Below are 11,974 nucleotides of genomic sequence, written 5' to 3'. Positions count from 1 at the left end.
ATGTCTAGAAAATATTTGTAATTAAATCACTTAGAGATCTGTACACAGACAATGTCTTTGAATCCTACCAAAAATTAAACTCCAAATTTAACTTTGCAGCAACACATTTCTTTCACTAACGTCAAATTAGAAACTTTGTTAAACAAACCTGCCCAATTTACCTCAACTTAACCCACCTACCTCTATTCTGGAAAAAATATTGATCAGTCTTGAGGACTCAGACAGCATTTCTGTAATATATAAAAACATTTTAAAGTCCCTCCCTTTCAAAGATCCCAGAGTACAGTGGGAAAAGGATCTCTCACTCAACATCTCAGAAAAGGGGTGGAATGCACAGAATTTACTCGAATTCCATATGCACAAAGCACACAATTATTCAACTTAAAATTATATATCAGGCACCTCTGTCTCATTTAAAATTGTCCAAAATGTTTCTAGGGCAAGATCCTATCTGCGAACGTTGCAATCAAGTTCAAGCCTCATTGGGCTATATATTTATATATATTTTGGATGCGCACTAAATTTACATCATTCTGGACCAAAATCTTTAAATACCTTCCAGACAGCCTTGCTGTCACATTCGCTCCTTATCCACTAACAGCTGTGTTTGGTGTACTTCCACATGGGCTTAAAGTGGAGAAGGACAAACAAACCGTGATTTCCTTTACTTCACTATTGGCACATAGACTTATCTTGCTCAACTGGAAGAATCTTAACTCACCTTTTTTTGTCAGTGGGCAAGTGACGCTATATACTGTATTATGTGAAGTTGGAAAAAATTAAATTCTCACTTAGAGGATCTGTACAAAACATTTTCAAAACTTAGCAGGATCTAATCAATATCATTTTAGAATATGCATTTAAACTGAGGTTTCAGATTCTTTCCCTTTTTTTATTCCATTTATTTTTATTAATTTATTTATTTCTTAACTTTTACTATTGTTAAAGGTTTGCTCTGCTGTCCTGCCTCTCTTTCTCATGGGTGAGGACTGATTTGTTTCGAACCTAGTTTTGTTAAACTTGACTTGCTTGCATGGATTGTTGTTTGATTCCAATAATATTAATACAATGTTTTTTTTTTTTAAAGAGCAATATACTCTCTCCTCTGGTGGGACACAGCCGAAACACATCCCAAGAAGGTGTCCTGTGGGCATCTTAATCAGATGCCTGAACCACCACAGCTGGCTCTTTCTGATGCGGAGGAGCATTGGCTCTTCTTTGAGCTCCTCCCTAAAGTCTATGCTCCTCACCCTATCATTAAGGCTGAGCTCAGACACCATGCAAAGGATGCTCATTTCTGCCTCTTGTATCTGTAATCTAGTTTTTTGGTTTCTACGTAAGTTCGCGACCATTGGTGAGGACAGGAACATAAACTGACCAGTAAATTAAGAGCTTTGCCTTTCAACTCACCTCTTGCTTTACCAGGACTGACTGGTACAATGTATGTATGACTGCTCCAATCCACCTATAGATCTCCTGCTCCCTTCTTTTATATGTTGTGAACAAGACCCCAAGATACTTACATTTTTCTGTTGGAGGCAGCACCTCGTCCCAATCTTGAAGTGTTACAGGTGCGGGAAGGCATTAATACACCAACATACTGTAAAACCCTTTTGTGATATAACATGCTTTACATTAAATATTCACAAGATCTTTAAAAGCAGCTGGAGTGTCCTCACAAGGCACAAAACTTAAAACTAGAAACATTTTAATGTCCACTAAATTCAACACCTGCATTATTTTCTAGAGCAACTACCCGAGATGAAAAGAGCCACCCATCAGCGCACATTTTATCTGTGCAAATGTGTCACCGTGTTCTTTTGTTGGTGCCTTTTTTAACATTTGTTTGTGTGCCCGAGAAGACCCATTAGTCTCAGCATTTTAATCACTTTAGCCCAGCATCCTCAGTGCAGTGCTGCTGTTTCTAAGGTTGTTACATATTACTCTCTTATATTGCTTTTTAATTAATTGGAATTGTTTTTGAATTGCCATTACTAAGTCTTTTAGAGCTGCCTTCATCCCATAAATTTAAAGTGCTTAATCCCAAGATGAGAAATGTGCTGATCAGCTTTGGTGGTAACACTGTGTTAAATGCTGAGCTGTAGTCTATAAATAGGCCACTGGCATATAAGTTTTTATTATTTAAGTACACCTGGATGGTATGAAATGTGAGGGATATGTCATCCTCTGTGGAACAGTTGTGACAATATGCAAACTGGAAGCAGCCCAGCCAATCTGGAGCATTCTGTTTAGCGTGTCCCAGCACCAGTCTCTCACACACTTTATCACGACTACCTATATTTTTTTTCCAAGGCTGAAGGATTATTTTTAACACATGGTGTGTCATTTTGGCCACTAGTCTGTTTAACTTATACTGTATATTGTGTTTCAAGTGTAAATATCAAACACTTTCCCCTAAAGAAATAATAATAAAAGAATAACTAAGTACTTCAACACAAAGCATAATAAACTATTAAAATACATTATACATAAAATCATAGTCTTTCTTAGCTGTAGCACTTCTTGTAGAGCAGTCTTAGGACATACTCACACTGACAATTTGTTCCATGCCTGAGCATGTTTGTCAGCAATGTCTAGTTTGTTTGACTAGTGTGATTGTTTTGTGCCAGGCCAACTGTATCATGCCCTGGCCCGCTTGGAAGAGGTGGGCCTGAACATGGTTCAGTAGCATTCAGAAATCATCACTAAACATGCCCAAACACAGAAAACAGACATGACGTCAATGCGACAAGTTAGGTAGTGCATTTCTCATTTCATTCAATACCATTTGAGTTGTTCTTACCTTACACATGAACATGAAAAAACTTCCTCGTACGTGCAGCACGATTAACATCAAAACGCTGCACTGCACACTCAATAAATCTGTATCTTCCCTACACGACTCCAAAACAACCACAAAAAAGTAAAATAATTTTGACGTGCATGCTGTCACTCCATATTTGGATCTTGTATTGTGTCTTTTATTTTTCTATTCTTTATTATGTAAAGCATTTTGAGCTACTGTTTATATGAAAATGTGCTATATAAATAAATGTTGTTGTTGTTGTTGTTTTGGCTTTACACAAAGTCGCATGGTCATGGCAAAAGAGTGCTGAGGCCCAGAATGTTAAACTTAGTGTGAGTATGGGTCAGTGGGGGAGTAGATAGATAGATAGATAGATAGATAGATAGATAGATAGATAGATAGATAGATAGATAGATAGGGAGGGGGAATAATTGTGCTTGGGCACAATTGGTACGGAACAAACGTGCCAAGTGTGAGTGCACACTTAGATGACAGACATTTGTCTGCTTTTAGGTTACAAAATTGTAATCTGGTATTGAAGAAGTTGAGAATATTAAAAGCCTGAAAAAAAGATCTCAATAGACATATACATAAACGAAAGACCTGTGTGTGTGTGTGTGTGGAGCACTCTGCTCATGCTCAACCACAGCCACTAGATGGTGCATGCATGCACTTTTTAATTTTTTCGGCACTTGCACGCACCTCACTTCTCACTATGAAAGACCTGTGTTCAGCAAACCCCATCACGCAACAACATTGTGCTAATTTCAGAAACACAGGGCAAGGCTTGAAGTTTTCACTAAAAACATTGTCTATCTGGGTGTATTTACTCGATAAAACATTAATAGACCTCATATACCAGAACTACAGCTAACATATGGTATCACCAGTGTCTTCTTACAAAAGCCAGTGTGGCAGCAAGCACAGGTAGGTCCACGTCCTCTGCACTGGGTAATTCTTAAGAGTTAGCTGACGCCTGTCCATGTTTGCAAATATAGTAAAACCACTAGGGAGTCTTTGGGTTATGGTCTGTCCTGAAGACCACACGCAGCTAATTATACTGATTTAGTTTTCTGCTTTTCAAAAATTCTGTAGAGGGATTATAAAAACAATTCAAATGTGTTTTTGACTTTACATAAATTTGTAGCAGGCATTAGCTGTTTCTGTAAGGGTTGCATTAAAATAAAGGGATGTATTCACATCTGATTAAGAAACTAGTTGGACTGAAAACTAGGAGTGCCTTTTTAATTACCAGACAGAAAACATTTCCTTTAGAAAAAAATGAAAATGAAAAATTAATACATGAACAGATTTTCTAAGAAATATCTTTAAATGAAAATAATCTCCAAAAAGGAAGTTTTCATTATTTTGTCATGCAACTGTTTGAAATCTGATGTCTGTGTCTGATTTCTTATTGAAAAATCTTGCATAAATTAATTGAAGGAATGGGATAATACACTTAAATGTAATAATGTTTTCATGATGTCTATACTAAGGTTAATTTCTCACTTTTGTTAAAAGTAGGACAATAAGTTTATTCAAGTTAAGTTTATATAGCTTCAGATGTCTATGGCCTTTCAAGGATTTGCCTTTGAACTTCCATAAGCTGAATTGTTGAAAAGAGCACCTGCCACTACAGTTTGCATTCTGGAGCCTTGCAGTGCAGTCAAACTTCAAAGAGCTTCACTGCAGTGGTTGATGTGCTTTTTCTGCATCTAATTTATTTTTATTAGATATGCCAGTCTGAAGTGGGTTCATGTGTGGGGCACAGAAAATCAATTCAAAACAGAGCTTTGGGAGCAAATTTATTTTAATAACACTGGTTATACATCTTTATATAATGTGCAAATGACATTCAACACATTCCTCCCCTGAGAATGTTAGCAAATATACTATGTATAGTAACATACATATGAAAAAGTAAAAGGTTCTCAAAAAAATAATAAATTTACTTATATATGAATACAATTTTTAAAGTTTTGATTATATCCATAAATGTAGGATTTTTCCAATTTAATTACGCATAAATGTTAAACGCCAATTAAAAGAAACTCCAAGCAAAAAAGTGTTTTATTCTTTATGGCAAAATATAATAAAATATATAAATCTTACTTCCTTATGACAAGAGTTGTACAACTGTTATGCAGAAAGTTTACTTATTGTCTTTAAAATATATACAAAGAATGTAAATTTAAATATATATATTTACATATATATATATAAAATAAAAATAAAAAGGGGGCAAGTGGGTGCACTGCTGCTAAAAATGCAGTTTCTTTTCTCCTCTGTAGCTCCGAAAAGCCGCCCAAAGAGGGCACCTATGAAACAGCCATCATCAGCTAAACCCCATCTCTGTCTGTTGGGACTATACAGTATATATTTGAGGGCTCCTGGAAGATAGCGTCTTAGTCTGAGGAACACAGCCTTGCATGACAGTGCTCCCTGAAACAGACACACTGGAGTGTGAAACTTATCTGGAAGCCACAGAGTCTGAGAAGGCAGTTGTTACGCTTGATCTCTGTTGTGCCACCACATACTCGTTTTAGTTATGTTGTCTTTTTAGAGACTCGCAGTAAATGGGGTGGCCCTTTTTCTTGGCTCTCCTGTGGAAGAAAAATTAGACTTAGGAGTTGCATAGTCATTTAGGATAAAGTGTTTTGATATATTTTAATATTAAAAGATAACATTCATCTTATTTCTGCCTGGAGGGGTGGCCAAGCAGGATCCCAAGCTGTATTGTTGTGTGGTGGGTGCGGCAATGTGACTCATCCTAAAGGAATAGCATAAAGGGTTGTGTTCTGGCATATCAGGAAACCAGATAAAGGTCAACAGCAGAGACAAAAATGTAATACACAAAATGTACTGAAAGATGAAAAAAGATCAGATGTCCGGTATTCATCAACTGGACAGTTGTTATACACTGTGAACACTGGCCCGGACACAGACAGACAGACATGTTGTTCATCACCACACAGTTTATTTATACTACTATTTACAATATTACCGTGCTCACAAAACACCAGTGCCTCTTGCACCGATTCCCCAAAGTCCAGGGCTCACAGTGTCTGTGCCTTTCTTTCCTGGCCGCCTCAGTCCTCTCTCAGCTCTGTCCACTTCCACCCGACATCCACTGCTCACTGAAGGGAGGCGGCCCCTTATATATGATTCCTGGACGAGCACCAGGTGTTCCCGGCATTCTTCCCTTGGCCACGCCCCAGCGTGGCGGAAGTGCCAGCTGACCTCCCGGCAGCTCTCCGGGTGTCCTCCAAAGTCTTCGCCCCTGCACTTCCTGGTGTGGCTGAAGTGCTGGGCTCTTGGGATATCCAGGCACCGGGGCGCCGCCTGGCAGTGGCCACGGGTCCCTACAGGGCTGGGCTACCAAGCCCTTAACCCGAGGCCCCCAACATAACCAGGACGGACACACACTCTAGGTCTGGAGGAGGCACAAGCCCTCTTCCGGTCCTCCTGGGCGTCCTGGCCGGGGCTGGACCACAACACACAGAAATTTCAAGGATAGTAGATCAACCCAAAGGGTCTAAAAAGAAAAGGAATATAATAAAATACATTTTTCTTTTATATAAGTCATTTGGGTGTAAACCAAAAAACCAACAAGAGTAAATGTATGCATTGATTGACACTGTTGTGTAAATTCAGTTGCTCATAAAATAGACCTAAACCTTTAAAATGTGACCATTCTCAACATGCGGCAACAGACTACTGTAAGAATACTCCTGCCTCAGCTTTGTGCTACAGATGAAATAAATGACACAGATGCACAAACTCTTCTCCTGCCTGATTACTGACTGAAAAACTTGTCTTGTTAAAGGATAAGTTTCTTTCTTTAATTAAGATGTTGATTTATACCACAACTCCTTTAGCTCATTTGGCTATCATTATATGCATCGGCACAGAACAGAAATATGGCTACACAAATGGAGCAACCACAATAATATTACGCTGAATAAGTACCACTTTCTCTTGATCCCAAAGAAAACACATGCCCCAGAGCTCTGATATGTACTACAGATACAATACAGAAAGTGACTCCTACTGATGACCCAGATTGTTTTTTTAGTTACCTTTGAGTGAACCGTTAAAAATGTGCTGGGACTGAGGTGATTGAGCTGCTATTCTCACTACATTGCTAACCAAGAGGCATAGCGAGTTACACCTAACGTTCCCATCGACACGATAGTTATGATTTTTTTGAATTAGCAGATTCCTCTTTGTACTTCTTTAAGCTCTTTGGTCAACTTCGAATCTGGCAAACTGATAATCCCATAGAGCAAATTATAGAGAAGCTTGCTAAATGGAACAAGTGAAGAATTCTATGAAGAGATACTCAAAGGTGATACTTGTTTTAAAGGGAAAGGAGTGGAGGCCACTTGAAAAGAGAAGGGTTATCTTAGGTTGGAACCAAGAGCTGAACCCACTCCTCATCCTAACTTGGGTAACAGAGCCTCATCTTCAGATTTCTGCACAAGGATCACAGACGTTTACATTGGATTACTACAGGAGCTCCTTCCTTTAGAGTGACTGCAAATCAGACCAAAAACCCACTTACAAAATGCCACCTGCAGCTTAGAATGAATGTATTTGTTTCTAAAGATTACAACCTGGCCACATTGCCTGTCTTTGCTAGCATAATCCATACAAATCAGCAAGGCAGAGGTGTATTGTTCTGTTACCCCATCTAATACAAAGAAGGAAAAGTACTTCTGTTAACAAGAAGGGCAGAATAGACGGGAATTACATGTTCTGTTGAAGTCTGACAGTGATCTGTGTGTGATCCAGAGATAATGGCTTTAAAAACTAAGGTATAAGATGGTGGGTAAGAATATGGTGTATCCACGATGACAGGAAAAAAAAACAAAAAAATTAGACTCCTACTCCTATAAACATTCAGTTCCACATGGCTGATTATAATATTCAAGCAAAATAGTCAATTTCTGTACAATCTTTAGGGTTTGACAAGAACACTTCTCTCTTGGTCCTGAAAGGACTGAGAATGTTGCTCACAGAGAGTGTCTCGTGGCTACAAAAGAATTTTTTAATAATATTGGACCTAATTTCAATGGTGAATCTGGAGACTGGTCTCCTCCCAGAGAGCTAGAGAAACTATTGGGCATGACTTGTAGATAACAAATATTACAGTGAACAAGAGCATTGCAATTTGAAAAGTCCACATTTTGTGTTAAAAAGTGTACCATGTAAGATCAGAGCACATCACTGCTGACAATGAAGAGTATATGCTTTTTCCATGGTCCTGCACAGAGGCTTCGCCTCTAGCGCTGACATCCGAGGTTCATCGTGGTACATTTTCTGATGCGGCTAGACGGAAACAAGTTCATCATGCTGTCGCTAAATACTCGCAGAAAAATCCCCAAGTTAATAGACACGCTGTCACTAAAATACTTGTAGGCAAATCCACAACTTCATAGAGACGCTGCCGACAAGAAAGCAGGAAAGAAAGAAAGCAAGGTAAAGAAACAGAAAGAATATCTTATTTATACACGGCGCAAATATATTCACATGTACTTAACCTATATTACAACTATATACACATATAAATTAGACACCCAGACACACACAATCCCCACACGTTCCCCATTCCTTTATCTGAACTTTTGATTTATATAAAGGAGAGTTGGGATGAGAGAGACTGTGTTTGTGGAAGGATGGAGAGTTAAGGCGGGTGGGGGAGTCACGTTATCATCTCCCCTCTTATTCACCTCATTTCATTCACTTCATTTCGCTCCGAGCTGAGCTCCGCAGCTGACACGGTCTTACCATTCTTTTTCCTTACTTTTTAGTCCTCCTTTACTGATTTATATAAAGGAGATTTGAGATCCAAGAGACTGTGTTTGTGTGTTTGTGAAGGAATTGAGAGTTAAGGCAGGTGGGGAGTCACGTCATCATCTCCCTCCCATTCACCTCATTTCATTCACTTCATTTCGCTCCGAGCTGATCTCCACAGCTAACGCGGTCTTGGAAACAACTTTGTGATGCTGCCACCAAATACTCACAGAAAAATCCACAAGTTAATAGACACACTGTCGTTAGAGTTTCTCCACACCCTGAATCCTCCAAGCACTCCTGAGCATAATCTGATTTTAAAGGTTGGGGCACCAATAATGTTACTGAAAAACTTACAGCCACCAAACTTTGTAACAGCAGGAGACTTCAGGTCACGTGTCTGCAAAACAACCTAATTGAGGCAACTATTTTTACTGGCAGTTGCTCAGGGGAGAGAGTTTTATTCCTTGCATCCCTGTTATACCCTCTGATCTCCCCTTTCAATTCAAATGCCTCCAATTTCCAGTAAGGCTGTGCTTCGCATGACAATTAATAAGTCTCAGGGACAGACCCTACAAAAGGTTGCCATTGATTTGAGGCAAGATTGCTTTTCACATGGCCAAGTATACGTTGCATGCACAAGAGTAAGCTCGCACAGCTTGGTCATATTACAACCGGAATGCCAAACTGAAAGCGTGGTACACAAAGAGATTCTTAACAAATAATTATTGGTATATTTTCCCTAAGTTTAAAAAGGTTTACTTTTTTCTTAATAAAAATTTAAAAGCAGTACTTAGCCACTGCAAAGCGCGGTATTTTGCTATATATTGTGGACGCTGGCCCGGACACAGACAGGCAGACATTTTGTTCATCACCCAACACACTGTTTATTTACAAATATTTACAAACTTCGCACTCACAACCCCAGTGCCTCTTGCACCGATTCCCCAAGTCCAGGCCTCACAGTTTCTGTGCCTTTCTCTCCTGGCCGCCTCCAGTCCTCACTTTAGCTCTGTCCTCTTCAACCCGACATCCGCCAATGGCTGGAGAGAGGCGGCCCTTATATACAGCTCCCGGATGAGCACCAGGTGTTCCCGGCATTCCTCCCTTGGCCACGCCCCAGCGTGGCGGAAGTGCCGGCTGTCCTCCCGGCAGCTCTCCGGGTGTCTCCCAAAGTCTTCCCCCCAGCACTTCCTGGTGTGGCGGAAGTGCTGGGCTCTCGGGATATTTAGGCACTGGGGCGCCGCCTGGTGGTGGCCACGGGTCCCTACAGGGCTGGGCTTCCAAGCCCTGTACCCGAGGCCCCCAGCATTACCAGGATGGACGCCCCCTCTCGGTCTGGAGGAGGCACAAGCCCTCCTCCGGTCCTCCTGGGCGTCCCGGCCGGGCTCCAGCTCCAACACCAGAAGCAGATGGTTATGGTGTGAGGAACCTCATTAGAATTGGGTTAGGATAGGATTATAAAATATAAAACACAAATTGGAGAAGTTTGCAGATATCACCAAGCTAGGAGGATTGACAGATAATCTAGAATCATTACAGAGGGATTTGGGCAGATGAAATTTAATGTTAGGTTTAAATAAAGTATCTATCTATCTCTATCTATCTAAATACACAATGGGAGTAATGAAAATTAAAAGTACACTTTATGAGAAGGAATTAGGAGTCATGGTGGACTCATCATTATCAACTTTCAAACTGTGCTCAGAAGCCATTAAGAAGTCTAACAGAATGTTAGGTTATTTAGAACCATGTGTAGAGTACAAGTCCAAGGAGGTTATACTCAGGCTTTATAATGGTCTCCAGGTTACAAAAAAGATACAGAAGTGCTAGAAAAAGTTCAGAGTAGATTGCCTACGCTCATTCCAGGACTGCATGGGATGAGTTATGAGGAACACTTAAAATAGCTAAACCTTTTCAGCTTAAGCAAAAAGAGGTGACATGACTGAAGTGTTTACAGTTATGATGGGAATTAGTACAATGGACCAAGGCTGCTACTTTAATATGAGTTAAATGAGAACATGAGAAAAGAGGTAGAAACTTGCTAAAGGTAAATTTTGCACAAATATTATGATGTTTTTCTTCACCTAGAGAACCACAGACACATGGAATAAGTTTCTAGCTAGTGTGGTAGACAGTAGGACGATAGAGACTTTGAAAACTAGATATAATTTTGGAGAAATTAACTTTATAGGATTGTGTCTCTTCAGAGAATCGTTGGGTATCCCTGGTTTGACTTTGTGTCAAACCAACAGTTGTCATGGAGTCCTAAATGAAGCACATTATCTGAATTGTGAGGGAGTGTCAGTTACTGTACTACAGCCACATGGTGTGATTCCCCGTGGGTGAACTGGCTCACAGGATCCTCACTGTTGGATGCCAAGGGGACGCCACGTAACACCTGGCTGCAGCAGACAGATGGCCAACCGAATCCCGAGCTGTTTTGTTGCGTTCTGGCTACAGCAACGCTCTGCACAAGTGCATGCTCCCCAACCTGACCTGACCGGACTGGCAAGCTTTGTTGGGCTAAATGGCCTATTCTCACCTAGATTATTCTAATGTTCTGTTATCACATCATCATATGTGTTAGCATAGTTGCTTTGTTCCTCGTAAAAGCATGCACAATAAGATGTTGGTATTTGTTTTTGATTTTTCTGAAAACCAGGGCCATGTTACTCAGAAGTTCTTTTTCTTGACATTTTCTTTGCCAATAGCGTAATTTAATGTATCTTTATCATTTTGTATTTTAGCATGTTAATTTTTTTTACTTTTGAGCTATTTTTTTGGCTAAATTATAAATTCTTTTTTTCTAGTTAGTGTCTAGCTTATGGAGATAAACATTCATGCAATTCATTGCAGACTCAATGAAAAAGTATCTCTACCAGTTCCATTTTTCCGGAAAAGCTTAATATCTTAACAGGAATTTTGCACCACCTGATATTTTATTTGTTAGTCTCATAATCACCACATCACCCAAAATGACACCTCACCACAGTAGTGTCCTGTATTTTAATTTTAATTTTTTAGGCTGATTTGTGGCACCAGATACCCTCATTGATAGGTGATAATACTAAACGTCTTCAAGTTGGGAAGTTAAACATATGCCAACATTTAATACATTACAACAAAATTGTTTAAATAGAGGCAAATGTTTTATAACCAGGTAGGAGGATTGTTTACATCTCTCTGACTGATCCAGACAATCTGACTATAGATCCACATTGAATGGAATAACTAAACAAAAACTTCAAAAGTCTTTGTTGGACAGTTATCTTATCAAAAGATCTTGACTATACATTGTTCTCTTCTCATGTTGAATAAATATTAGCCTGGAGAGGACTATTATTTTTTTTGCATTTAAGATGTCCCACT

The sequence above is a fragment of the Polypterus senegalus genome, chromosome 3 (genome assembly GCF_016835505.1).
Source record: "Polypterus senegalus isolate Bchr_013 chromosome 3, ASM1683550v1, whole genome shotgun sequence".
Taxonomy (NCBI): Eukaryota; Metazoa; Chordata; class Cladistia; order Polypteriformes; family Polypteridae; genus Polypterus; species Polypterus senegalus.
This window is presented reverse-complemented; position numbering follows the sequence as displayed.